At 35.2% G+C, this 15074-nt stretch overlaps 1 pseudogene; it reads left to right on the forward strand.

Moving 5' to 3' along the window:
* Window positions 1-12877: 12877 nt before the first annotated feature.
* On the forward strand, window positions 12878-14727 carry LOC114612706 (annotated as a pseudogene).
* Window positions 14728-15074: the final 347 nt, after the last annotated feature.

Below are 15074 nucleotides of genomic sequence, written 5' to 3' on the forward strand. Positions count from 1 at the left end.
TATCTGATTTCATTTTACCATTGACCCAAACTGTGCCCTAAAGCAAACCGGTTATGAGAGGAAGCTTCTAGTCCTTGTTTTCTGTAGCGTTTATGGTATCAGAAAGAAGCACCATCCACACTTAAAATTATTTAATGAAACAGATATCTTTTCTTTGTCTTTTGAAGCGATAAAAAGGATGGTTCAGCAAACAGTTATGTAGGTGGGGGAAAATGGGATTAAACATACACACTGAAATATTGAGGAATTCTTTCAGAATGTGATATCTAAATATATGAAAGGAAATCTCTACCCAAAGGAGGAACAATGCTATCAGAGAGTACTAAGAGATGAAGGTCCGAAAATGCAAGATTCCACAAGAACTTGACTGGGGATTGGTTTCCTCAAAGGAGTACAGCTTTCTATATATCTTTGAGTAAAGAACTCTATGTATGGCAGTGTCATCCTTTTCCATCAACTAAGCAGATTTGATGGAAAAAATATGGAGCCTTAGGAGACAGTACAATGGACCTACCCAACCCATGAATCTACACTACACATATGTATTCATCTATGTACTGTTTTATTAGAGGACCAGAGGACCAGTGCCTAACTTTCTGGTAATAGATGCTTTACACAGAGAGGAACTGTATTATTTGGAATCTTTTTGATATTTACTAAATATTATGTTTTCATGTGTTGTGTTTATCAAAGCCACAATAATTTATTTTAACAAATCCTCAAATCTAAACTAAAATGTCTGAATGTCTACTTCAGTATTTATGTTTTCAAATTAGAAACTCAGGTTTTTTCTATCAAACTTGCTTGTAAATCAGAAAAACAAAGGGTGGTCACTTCCTCACTTATTTTTTTCTCTACTTCTGTGTGGTAGAATGGGAGAAGGGACAAGGCTCTTGTCCGAAGGATGCTCTTGGTTAGAAAGGTAGGTTTGTGTCCAGGTTGATTATTACATTGTTAGAGATGATACCACCAAAGACAAAGTTACAATAAAGAATCTCTGATTGACTACAGATGCACAAAAGTCCCTTGTTCTATTACAAGTGTATACAGTAGGTCATGGCAAGAAATAAAAGATACTCACTCAAATTTTATACAGTTGATTCAAATTTAACTAGTCTAAAAATACTCCTTTTTAAACATTTTCTATATATTTACATCAGTTAGTTTAATATTTGTTTCTAGAATATATACATACATGTACTCATGTACATGCATATATACATATAGTTTTGAACTTTTAAATCTAATACACAAACACACACACTATATATAACGGATATGGTTACATACACATATACAATTGTTACAATTTAAGTTCCAGTATTATGATTGTTGTTAAAAAGTTTGAACACTTCTTTTTTCCTCAAATTCTTCATCCAAAATGGATACCTTAGTATATGCTTTGTAAAGTTCACTAAGCACCCAGAGATACTTCATACATAAAAACATGAAGCTCATTCTCTAGAAGTCAGAATTTGCATGATTTGATGATCTGTTCTTACCATCAGAGTGACTTCTTTCCCAGCTCCCAGTAATCTCCGTGGTCTCTAATATTAAATAGAGACATATGAGTTGCTGTGGATATGAGGAAGCTAAAATCACCTGTTCCCTATGATGGTTGTGTACATGGTGAGGAAGAATAAATTATGAGCTTGATTATCATTAATGTCATCATTTAAAATTCATATGCAAATGAATTTTTGAATAAAATCAAATATCATATGTGCCAGGTCAGTGTTGTTCTAAATAAAGGGAGAGCTGCATATAGCTTCAGACCTTATGAATTGTTTGGATGCATAGCGTTTGTATGTTTGCTTTCTTCCTCATTCAAATTTAGGTTTAAAAGTTTTTGAAGGAATTTATCTTAAGGAAAATATGGGGTAGTATATATAAAATTCTTTAGTCGTGATCCATGTCAATAATTCTTTTTTAGTGTAATCTATCAATCCTTCTGTGTCCATGAGGAGTTTCATAAAGTTTGAAACTTTACATGGTCTGAGAAGGAACCAGAATTAGCCACAATCTTATTTGATGATTGAAAGTTTAATGGAATCTCCTTTGACTCTATTCTTTCATTTTTAATTCTCTCTCGTAGGAAAATGATTCCCAATGAAAATAAACTCCTTCTAGATTTGTTGTCAAGATACAATTTTGTAGCATTGAAAGAAAATATATCTTCTGAATGATACCTTGCTGAGATGGTTGTTTAAAATGTTCTGCTTTAATTTAGTTGTCCTGGAATACATTGTCTTGAAGTGGCAACTATCTTCCATAGCATTCAAAGTGCTGCAGTAAAATAACAGGAGCCATCATGCCCAGAATCCACAAAATTCTACTTTAGAATGTGATAAAAAAGAATATGATAAAGAGAAGCATTTATTCTACTCATTTATTATTCATATGAACATTTAAAATCTTCTTTTACTTGTGACTATTGTTTTGTGTTATAACCTTAGACTATAAAGCTGTATAGATAGAGAAAGAAAGAAAGAAAGAAAGAAAGAAAGAAAGAAAGAAAGAAAGAAAGAGAGAGAGAGAAAGAAAGGAAACAAATGTGATAAATGAATAAATAAAACTTATGATGACACAACAGGCTTTCTCTTCAGAAAGACTATGGCTGGTGACATACCTGGGTTACTGTCAACTTTTCTCAGCCCAGAGACTGATGAGCTACTAGCTGTAGAATGATGTAATAAAGACCCATATATAGCTGCTAGGAAAGGTCACAGCGTAATCCAGCTCCTGCTATAAAATTAATCATACTGTGTAAACAACTTTCCTACTATATGCATAGGTGACATTGTGAACTCTTTGTTCTTATATGAATGAATATTCTCATTCATGTTTCACATGATATCTAGAGACCTAAGCCACAGTAAGTAGCATGTGTTTGTACACATTTCAAATCTGCTTTTGCAATCCTCACTCCCTCAGGATATTCTTGACATGTGGTTTCCCTGGACATTTGTCCCTTGTCTAGTTTCCTACTCTGGGAAATGAAATCTTCACATTCTTTTTCCCTATCAACACTTCTTCAAAATATTTCCCCAAAGGGTCCACTAATAAAGTTTAAAATAAATTGTCATGGGGCAAGAATTGTTTTAAAGTTTACTTCCACCAGAGTTAAAAATATCATGTAAAGTCATTACTTTGATACTTTTAGGAGAAAACTTTAATCATGTTATCAGAGAAGGAACACAAAGAGTTGACTCCCTTTCTCATTTGTCACGTACAACATTCAAATATACACTTCACTGAAATCCAGTCACTTATTTCTTTACTTATCTGTATGAAGGTTTTACGTTCCTAACAGGGGCAGGAATTTTATTTGATTTGGTGTCCTGAGTGCTCAGCACTGTCCCTGTTACACAGAACTTCTGTTTGTTGAGAGACTATCCTTTTGCTTGCTTAGTAAGTGATGCCTAGTGTAAACTATCAGAATAAAATTATACATTGGGGGTATTAGGACCTTACCAAACACCATATTTTCATTATTTTTCTTGTTTTAGCCTCTGGCTATATAAAGTAAAGTGAAACTGACCATCACATATCTTGAAAGAAATAAAAGTAAATAAATATTCTGGTACTCAACGAACAAACAAACACAAAATATTTTACACAAATATTTCATGCAGGCAAACTGAAACTACACAAATAAGACTCCATTCAGTGAGAATGCAAAGAGTTCTATAAGCTAAATGGAACCCTTATGTTCCAGAAACCGTTTGGGTCAACAATTACTTAAGAATTATGAGGTTGGACTTTGCTTCAAATGTGATCTGACCCTGTATAATAGGAACGATGGCTAGCTAGAATTTTAGAGTGTAACCTATAAAAACATGAATATATTTAAAATATATTTCATTGAGTTTCATATGTAAGAGTAATAGATATGTGTTTTCTAATCAAAAGTTTATATACATGAAAGTACACACACATACACACACACACACACATCTGACATACAGAATTTAAAATAAGTCCCTTATTAGTCTTTCTTTTTAAGCTCTGTAAATAAGAGGGTTAATTATAATTCATTTTTCTTCATATAAATTAGTTCTTTAAATGTCATCTGATAAAATAGTGAATTATACCATTAAAAATAAAGCCAAATATTTATCATTTTCTAATGTTCCCTATTCCCCGAGGTTTACCATTTTACAAGGGTATATATGCATACAGATGGAAGGTTGTATGTCTTTGTGCATTATCACAAAAGCTGTGGCTGCTCTGCTCTGTTCACGTTTTCCCTAAAGGCAAATCACAACAAAGTAAAAATAAAATTGCAGCCATAGTTCATACATATGTATCAATAACTATTTTAGACAAGTGTTGCTAAAGCTGAGAAATGAGGAGAAGTTACAGAACACAGGACTTGAAAAGGTAAATGTGTTTCCCAAGTTTTGATGAGAATACATGACACAAAGACAGACAGACATAGAAAGACTTTATCTCCTGCAATATGGAATACAGGACACATGAAGTAGATAACTAGAAGTAGTGGTTATCAAGCAGTGAAATATTATTTAAAGCACAGAAATTAAATGTCTATTTAACCAGTATTTATTTTTTGAAACTCCTCTGACACTTGCATCAACCATGTGAGAGTAATCACTAAACAGTTTTGAAAATACGTAGAAGTTAGTTCTTCATCAACTTAAGGCATATTTTTAGATTTGTAAAAGATTTCTACACTGGATAATAACATGGTGTCAGCTTTGTATATAAGAAGACTCAATGAATGATGAAGTCTAAATTGTCCTGTAATAGAATCAAATGGCATTCAAAAAATGCCTCAATTTTCATTAGGATTGCAATTGTTCTTTGAAAGTCTTTTTGTGTCACAACAAATTCTATAGAAAATTTGTAAAATCTGTTGTGCTGGAAATGAAAAAAGCTAAATAGAATTATAGAGAGAAAGAGAGAGAGGGGGAGGGAGGAAGAAATGGAGGGAGGGAGGAGGGGAGAGAGTGAGGCAGAGAGAGAGCACATAGAGCACATATCACTTCAAAATATGTATTTAAAAATTCTTTTTAGGAAATGGAACTGGAGTTATCCCCACTTTACAGTATATTACTTATTTGTACTTCGAAAGCTCCTATGGATCAAAGCTACGATTTATATTTTCTTTTCTAAAGATAACATGCTTTATTAAAAAGTTATCTTTTCAATAGTTCTAACTAAAATATCCAGTTTATCATAATATAATTGGAATAAAGATCTTTAGCATGATCCCTAGAAGCAAAGCCTGGGAAATTCAATGTATTTTTGAGTGGAACAGCAGTGATTTCTATGTTAATAAATTTTCTATTAAAAGAAAATATTTGTTTTATATATATATACGAATAGTGAAATCAGAATGCTTTTATTTTTTTGGTCAGTGTATTAAATCCTGTTACAGCTTGGTAATAGGCTCTTCACACCTCAATATCATTGATTCAATCTTCAGAATTTGCTGAGAACTCAGTAACATTGAACTTTCTTGATATTCAGAGTAAAGAAAAAAAGAGAGATAAATAAAGGGAAACAACTGTCTATTGCATTTCTGTCATTCCAAAATGGGTCACCATTCCCAGTTGCATGATGAGTGAGATCAGATACATTCATTTCAGTGGTCCTGGGAACACCTTTTACCACAACTTAATTAAGCTTGTTTGAGGCAGGCAAATCAATGTTGTCTTGGCAGTGTCATGAGGCAGTGTCACTACCGCCACTGCTCACTTTCCCTGCTGGATCCTCAAACATGCTTTAGAAGTAAGTATTTGGGGTCAGAATGACACTTGCTTCACAGAATCACTGTTTCTCTTTCAGAGCCACTGTCAGACAGTACAGAGCAGGGGCAAGCATTGAAATTCCAAGGATTTGGAATGACCTCTGCCAAAGTTCTTCTGACAAGATGTATGTATTATTCATTATGTTCAAACTCCTAAATCCTGAAGAAGTTTGATTTAATTTTTCACTAGTAGATGAATGGTGTCAGTATGACAGTTTAGACACTGTTTTTCATTTCTGTAATCAAAGAAGCAAAAGTAATTTTATGATTATTGCCAAAAAATGTATTCTAAGTAACATATTTTAAGGTACTCAAACACATAAGTCTATATTGTCCTCTGGAATGGCTATTAAATCATTTTTGTTATGTTGTAAATATATTGTACTGAGTAATTGTTTCCTTTCCTTTTTAAAAAAAAATAAGTTTAATATCTGTCTAGAAACATGCACGGTCAAAGTAAGAGGGGGTGGACTGACATTTGAGATTCCAACCTCTTAATGCTCTATCATCAGGTGCAGAGCTTTGATCAATTATACAACAGCAGCCTTGGAGATCAAAGAATCCCTAACTGCTAGTGAGCAAATACAGGAAAGTGAATAACAATACACCGAACATCGGATAACAGCAGAAAGAATAGGCCCATGAGGTATACGTATTTTTAGTTTGCTTTATAGAAAACAATAAGACAAGGTGATATAATTCTACCAAAATTTAGCAGGTACACATTTCAAATCAATCATGATATTAATTGTGGTTACCTTACATAATTTAGAGCCAAAATTCAATATGAAATAGTAGCCAGAAGTCTTTTTTTGTTTATATTTTGTATGTTTTTTCAAACATACTGATTGCCAAGTTAATAAAAGTTTATGGATTATCTTTATGATAAACTACAAAAGCAAGATCTTTTTGTGCAATGCATGGGGAATCACTTTAAGTTGGACCATTATAGATAATGTTGTGAAATATTTAGGAATGTATATGTATATAAAAATACACATTTACATGTTTTAACAATTCATGAGAAAGGGACCATGGATTTGAAGAAAATAGCAGTGGGATACATATCAGGAGTAGAAGGAAGGAATATGAATGGAGACATAGGTATTTGTAATTAAATTATAACATCAAAGAAAAACAACAACCATCAATAGAGTATAAGCAATAAGAACAGCTTCCAGGTATTTCTTGTTTATAAGAAAGTCTTTTCATAGATTTATATAAAAGAGGGAAAATAAACTTAGAAGAAAAGAGAAGAAGGAAACAAAGGGAATAGCTAATCAATAGACGTTATTTGTTATTTGTGAAATTCTCAATCAAATGTTTTTATAAATAGATACATGTATGAGGTCGTATTTGTGATTAATTCATTTTAAGAAGTGCATGTCATTTGAGAGCCACATTTATCCTCTGCTCATGTGTCTAATTCCTCTTTTGTTGAGCACTATATGCCCTGAGAACAGGTTTAAAAAATATGGTATTAATAATGGTTATATGATTCTTTTCTTCTGAATTAATTTTTCATTTATTCTATCAAGGTAGATTTCTGTTGATTTAATAGTTCTAAAATATATCTGACTATTTGGTCCTCTTTTATATCCTACTATTGTATTAAGAAAAAAAAAAAAACATGTGGGGGAATTTTTCCTTCTGTTGCCCCTAGTGAGACTTTTTGTGCAGATGCCATATGCAGTCTCTGTTTAATACCAAATCTCTATGTTGAAATATAAAAGGTTGTCTGGTAGACCAACAAAAATAAGTATAAAGAAATCAACATTTTGTATGAAACTTCAGAGTTATAGTGAACTTCATCAAATTGCTAGTAATTAGTATTAAAATTAGTTATTTATACATCCAAAAACATAATGGCGGCTCTATTAGAGAAAACTAAAATTACAAACATAAAACAGAAGCAAGATGATGTGATTAATTTTGAGTTCTTTAAGATTCTACAAGATTCTACCAGCATTCTTTGCTGGGGCCACAGGATTTGGGTGTACACTTGTACAAAGGAGAGTAAAAAATAGGAGGGGAGTTGAAGTAGAGGAAAGCAGAGAAAGAATAAGAGAGGGAGAGAGAGAGAGAGAGAGAGAGAGAGAGAGAGAGAGAGAGAGAGAGAGAGAGATCTCCTTGGGTAGCCTCTTGCTTTTGCATCTTAATATTAATTTTGCTTCTGTTAAAGGTTTAGACAAATATATTCTATAACTGTTGATATCAGCTAGTCAAACACAGAGAGCAATAGTAATAAAGAAAGTGTTAAGGCTCATTTGGAAATTACTCATTACTTTGGCTCATGAATAAAATGTAAATCAAATTATATTTGTGATTATGTTGATAGGGTATTTAATATTCAAATGACAATATCTTATCTAAAATTTTAGAAATCTCATTGGTAGATACCAAAAGCCACCTTCCCCTTTTTAAATCTAGGTAACTTATATGATTTAAAAGTTGAATTATCTTCATCCGTCCATAACTGTCTCTTTGTGTTATGTTCAGGAGCTTATGAAGAGTTCTTCTCTACAACAGCATAGTTTGGGGAATATGACTGAGGCTATAATATACTTAAATATTTTAGAGTTATTTACTTAAAACATTTTTGTTTTGTCCATAAAATCATAGCTCATACATATATTAAAATAGTAAAGTATGTTATCTGCTTTAACCAAAACATCATAGAGAATAATGAAGTAAGTATATTTTTAAAATTAAATTTGTCAAAAATTTTATATAAATTTGGTGACTGCAAAGGAATTAGATGGATGAAAACATGTTTATTAGTGAAAGAATAGAAAATGTATATATAATTCTCTTAAAGCCAAAGTGAAAGGATAAAAAAGAGGAAAAAAAAAGAACAAGTAAACATTAGAATGCTCTTTGTGTAAGATAAAGGGTAACAGAGTGTTATGGATGACATTAGATAGATGCCTGAATTATTGATCCCCAAGAAATATGGGGAACTCCTATACAAGCACTCCATTATAGTATGCCTATACTCCTTGGGACGCTGGCCAAAGTAGAGACAATTTTCTGAAAACAGCCAAATCCTGAACTTAATCCAAAAATCATCATTTGTAAGGAATGGATGGGGAAAGAGTTTGCCTGACAGAGGAGTTTGTTGACATGTTTAATTACGAATATACATACATACCAGGTATTCCTGAAATCCCTTCATTTCAAACACATGCTTATAGACTAAATAATTATTCACATTATTACTTTTCTAAGATATACATTTTTCATTTAATGAAATTTTAAATAACAGGAAAGACGATAGATAAAACAGCATAGGGCCAAGAACCCTGAGTGCTAATGATATTTTTTCTCATTCTTAAATATCTTTAATCTTTTTTTTAGTCCAGTCATTCTCCCCTTCCCATTCTGCACTCTGATAGTTTCTTATCTCATCCCTCCCCATCTCCAAGAGAATCTCCTCACACCCCTCCAGACCTCCCCATTCCTTGGTATATCAAGTCTCTCAAGGGTTAGGTGCATCTTCTCAAACTGAGGCCAGACCAGGCAGTCCTCTGGTATATATGTGTAAGGGGCCTCTGACAAGCTACTGTATGCTGCCTGATTGGTGGTTCGTGTCTGAGAGATCTCAAGGGTCCAGGTTAGTTGAGATTGCTGGTCTTCTTCCTAAGCTTCTTCAAGCCCTTCTCTAATTCAACCAGAGAGATCCCCAACCTCAGTCCAATGGTTGGGTGTAATTATCTGCCCCTGTTTCAAGCAGTTGCTTGTTGGACCTCTTGGACGACATCTGTGCTAGACTCCTGTTTGTAAGTACGTCTTAGCATCAGTAATAGAGTCAGACCTTGGAGCCTCCCCTTGAAATGTGTCCCAATTTGGGCTGCTCACTGGATATTTGAATTTATTTAAAATTCAGTCTAGCTTTTCTGACTTCATAGTACTTCTGAAATGTTAAAATCCAAATGCTAGGCCCAGAAAGGAAAATAGATTGATTAGCAATATCCATTTAAAGCTTTCTAATCCTTAGAGAAGTCAACATAAAGGGAAAAAATAACAGATATTGGGAAAGAAATAACTAGAAATTCAATTTATTCTTTGATAATTTTATTTGATAAAAAAGTTAAAAATGACTTATTATCCATTTTATGTTTCCTAATACTTTAGAATTAATTTATCTGCTTTATAATATTTATTAAAGTATTTAAGCATTGATTGATACTATTGTACCATTAATCTATCTCTAAATGCATTAATTGAATGCTTTGTAAAGTGTATTACCTAGGATATATAATCTCAGAGAATAATAAAAAATACTCACAAAAATATTAGGTGTGTGAATGATTGGCCAGGTTGCATATGATTTTATGATAATTGGTGTGCAATAATTATGAGTCCCATTTATATATTTGTTTATATGTGCATGTCTGTGTGTCTATATGTCTGTCTATATATGTACATGTAAGTATATTATATGTAATACATTAAAGTAGGCATGGTCAAATATTTGCAATAAACAATGCATACACACACATATAGTATAAATAACATATTTGTGCAATTATTTGCAATACAATTGCTAGTTAATTGATATGCTATATTATTTAAGAAAAATAAAAAGAAAATATGGGTGTTTAGCACTCATATAATTAACATTGATTGAACATAATACCTTAAGAGTTTCCCACAAATACATATGTGGGTCTCTGTATATAGTTTCTATTCACTGGTTAAATGTGTATCTCATTCTAAGCTGTTTCCCTAGCATTTTTAAGGTAATGTGTTCCTTCGTCACTACCATAGAAAACAACACACAAATACACACACAGACACACACACACACACACACACACACACACACAGAATTAAAGTAACATTTAATGGCCTGTCCCATAGAAGAAACAGTAGCACATCTACTGGAGGAATTTAAATCAATGTCAAAAACATACACATCAAATAAGTATTGTTTAAACAAAATTAGAATGAATTATACATAACACACAATGACAGCAATTTTTTGTTATTACAGTGGAATATGAAGGGAAATTTGTGGATGCATGTGGATGTTAGGTAGACAACTAATCACTATCTTTGAACTTTGAAGTTTATTGAAACATCTATGCTATACTCTTGAAAATGTAATCAAAGAATAATAATATTGAACATGATATTTCAAATAATGGTTTAAACACTACTTGAGATTAAGACAAATATGACTGGCTTGTGACATAGAAATTTCTGCGATATTTTAATGAAGAATTTTAATTTAGCAACACAGCTGCTCTGATTAGCCCAGTGTGATCCATGTGAAATGCACAGACACCATTTCTATACAACTTTAATCCATCTGGCTTGAATTGTTTAGAAGTCATCTCTAATCCCAAACAATGACACCTAGTTGAAGGGCAAAGTGATGAATGAGTCAGGATTGGATATGCCCAACTCTCAGAAGAAAAGCTATTTAAAAACAGCCCAGGAAAAGAGAGGGCACTTTGTCAACTCAACTTGGCACTCAACTTCGGAGTTGAGTCCATTGGAAGTCAGTGCAGTGAGTGTAGTGGAATGGAGTTGAGTTTGTGAGTTCAGTCCCGGTCAACAGAGGCTGTAGAAGACAGAAAATCAGGAGACAAAAGATTAGAACACATTTCCAGAGTTTGTTTAAGGTCAAGAAGATAATTTCAGTGAGAAGCTAGGAAAAGCCAGATTGAATCAGTTAGCTTGGAGAAGAGCTTGAGCAAAACAGTTGAGTCAAGCCAGCTATCCAGAGATCAGGAATAACTAAAAAGGATGAGGTTATTTTAGTAGTAACCTTTTGAGATAGCCATTACATCCTTCTTCAAGGAAACTTCACATCACAACAATCAGATAAGACAAGAAAACATCTTCCAATCAAAATTCAGGTTTTTTTCACTATTTCTAATTTGCCTATCTTTGTTTTTTTTTAATTTTTTCTCAAATCATAATTAATTCACACAGGGGTTACATACACAGAAAGGCAGGACGTGGGGAAGGGAATGACAATGGAGTGTGGGTGCCCAGGGGAATGCAGACATCCTCAGGACCAGGTTTCGGCTAGGTGAAGGTTCAGGGGACAATTCACCATGACTCTTCCCATGACCCGCTATTAAAAACAATGAGTTCACGAAATTCCTAGGCAAAATTCAGGGTTTTGAATCTCTCTACTCACTCATCAATGCAATAGTCTCATGCCTAAGGCTAAGGAAACATCGTGAAGGAGTGGATAGAAAGTTTTTAGGAGCCCAAAGATAGAAGCTACAAACATAAAGTCCAAACTAGATAATGCCCAAATATGAGCTGCCAAGGTAAGGTGAGCAAAGGGGTATGAGGCTTCAACCTTAAACAAAAATAATAGGCAACTGAGCTGGGTGCAGAACAGGGAGTTTTCTCTAGGGAAGAATGGACAGGTTGTTTATTCAGTGCTGAACTGTTAGCATAGCACTATATAGGCCAACCTATATAACTATATAATGTTACTTACCTGTATGCTTTCAAGCTAATAGTTTGGCTATATCATATATATGTACATACACACACATATACAAGGACAAGCACATGCATGCATATATATATATATATGTATATGTATATATATATATATATAATATCATATGTTTAGAGGGTGGGAAAGTGAAGGGAGAAACATTATAATTATAGTATAATTTCAAAAACAAAATTAAAACTTGTCTAGTACTACAGCAGTTGGCACATAAGAAAAGGCATTATTAACTTTACTATTAGAAAAAAAAAGCGTGACTTGTAATAATGAAAATGTCTATTCATTAGGAAGATACAATAAGTACAATTACACACACTGTTCTCTAAGCAAGATCATCAAAAGGAAGTCTCCTCAAGTAAATATTAATTAATCTCTAGAGTTAACCCATGGTGAGATTCATGGGAAAAAGAGATTCATCGAATACAAAATTATTGTATCTATTAAAAGCATGCTCTCCACCAAAAATGAGATAAAAAATAAAAATTCTGAACTATGAAGATCTAAAGAAATTAAAATAATCAACATGAAAAAAGAAGCAAAAAATTCGTTGTGATGAATGACAACAAAATGTCTTTTAAGGTCTTGAGATGAGCCTTTGAGTTCTCTCTCCCTCTCCCAACATGGCGGCCTCAACATAAAAGAAGAATAAGAAGGGGAGGACCATCTCCCTAACAGACTTTCTAGCTGAGCATGGGGGAACTGGTGGAGGAAGCACATATGTCCCCAAACCAGTCAGCTGGACTGATGAAATAGACGATCTAGAGGGAGATGTGTCAACAACTTGGCATAGTAAAGATGATGATGTGTACAGGGCACCTCCAATTGACTGTTCCATCCTTCCCACTGCTCTACTGGCTGCTTGGGAACCCAATATTGACCAAAGCCTTCTTCCCAAGTCGCCACCCTACACTGCTTTCCTAGGGAATCTGCCCTATGATGTGACAGAAGACTCCGTTAAGGATTTCTTTAGAGGATTAAATATCAGTGCCGTACACTTACCACGTGAACCCAGCAATCCAAACAGGTTGAAATGTTTCGGCATTGCAGAATTTGAGGACCTGGATTCTCTGCTCAGCGCTCTGAGTCTCAGTGAAGAGTCTCTAGGTAACAGGAGAATTCGAGTGGATGTTGCTGATCAAGCACAGGACAAAGACAGGGATGACCCGTTCTTTTGGTCGAGATAGAGATAGAAATTGGAATTCTGACAAAACAGACATAGACTGGAGGGCCATCCTGCCACAGACAGCTTTGATGACTACCCACTTAGAAAAGGCGACGATAGCTATGGAGATAAGTATCGAGATCGTTAGGATTCAGACCGATATCGGGATGGATATAGGGACAGATATCTGGACGGCTCACACAGAGACATGGACCGCTATGGAGGCCCGGATCACTATGATGACCGAGGCAGCAGAGACTATGACCGAGGCTATGACTCCAGGATAGGCAGTGGCAGAAGAGCGTTTGGGAGTGAGTACCAGAGGGATGACGACTACAGAAGAGGTGAGGACCTCTATGAAGACCGATATGACAGAGGGGAGCTCCAGGGAAGATTATAGGCACGATGACAGAGGTCCCCCCCAAAGACCCAAACTGAATCTAAAGGCTCGGAGTACTCCTAAAGAAGATGATTCCTCTGCTAGTACCTCCCAATCCAGCCGAACAGCTTCTATCTTTGAAGGGACAAAGCCTGTTGACACAGCTACTAGAGAAAGAGAAGTTGAGGAACCGCTACAGAAGGAGCAGGAGAAGCTGCAGTGTCAGCTGGATGAGCCAAAACTAGGCCACCGGCCCTGGGATAGACACCCAAGTTGGTGCAGTGATGAAACTCAGGAAAGAGAACAGTCGAGGACAGGAAGTGAGTCATTGCAGACTGGGACCTCGGCCACATCTGACGGAAATACGTGAAGGAGAGTGAGAAGTCTCTAGTAAATGAAACCCTCAATAAAGAAGAAGCCTGTCACTCTCCAACCTCTAAGCCTCCTAAACCTGACCAGCCTCTAAAGATAATGCCAGCCCCTCCACCAAAGGAGAATGCGTGGGTGAAGCGAAGCTCTAAACCTCCTGCTCGATCGATCCTAGAGCGCAGACACAGAGTAGCCGTCCCCTACAAGTGGTGGAGGGAAGGTAGCTCCAGCTCAGGTCTCTGAGGAAGGGCCATCGAGGAAAGATGAAAATAAAGCCAAAGGGGTGAGTGCTACAAAGGGCCAAACTGGGAGCTCCAGCCGTAGTCCCGGGGATGGAGGGAACAGAGACCACTGGAAGGAGTTGGATAGGAAGGATGGCAAAAAAGATCAAGACTCCAGATCTGCATCTGAGCCAAAGAAACATGAAGAGAATCCAGCCTCCAAGTTCAGTTCTGCAAGCAAGTATGCTGCTCTGTCTGTGGACGGTGAGGATGAGGATGAGGGAGACGACTGCACTGAGTCGAGCTCCACACCCTGTGCTTTCTCCTAGTCTCCACCCCGGAACAGTCAAGAGAAAATCAAACCTCTTTCCAGACAAGGCAAAATGCCATCTCCTGAAGATCTTTCTAAACTTTTTTTTTTAATGAAATGAAATTCTTTTGCATGCTGCTGCAGCCTTTTAAAGTATTGAAGTAACTGGAGAATCACCACTGTAGCCTGAGATGTGGCTACCTAACTTTGGGAAAGTTGTGAGTGTCTGATTGATACCAAGCAGTTACCTGTGTGACTAGTGCTTGGGGCTCCATTCAGCAGAAATGCAGCGACAGAGAGGAAGTCACATCAGTTAGGCAGCGGAGAAAGGTGCAAGGAAGAAGTGAGATTTCTATCTTGTAATTCTTATCCTAAA

The sequence above is a fragment of the Grammomys surdaster genome, unplaced genomic scaffold (genome assembly GCF_004785775.1).
Source record: "Grammomys surdaster isolate TR1022 unplaced genomic scaffold, NIH_TR_1.0 126178, whole genome shotgun sequence".
NCBI classification, from domain to species: domain Eukaryota; kingdom Metazoa; phylum Chordata; class Mammalia; order Rodentia; family Muridae; genus Grammomys; species Grammomys surdaster.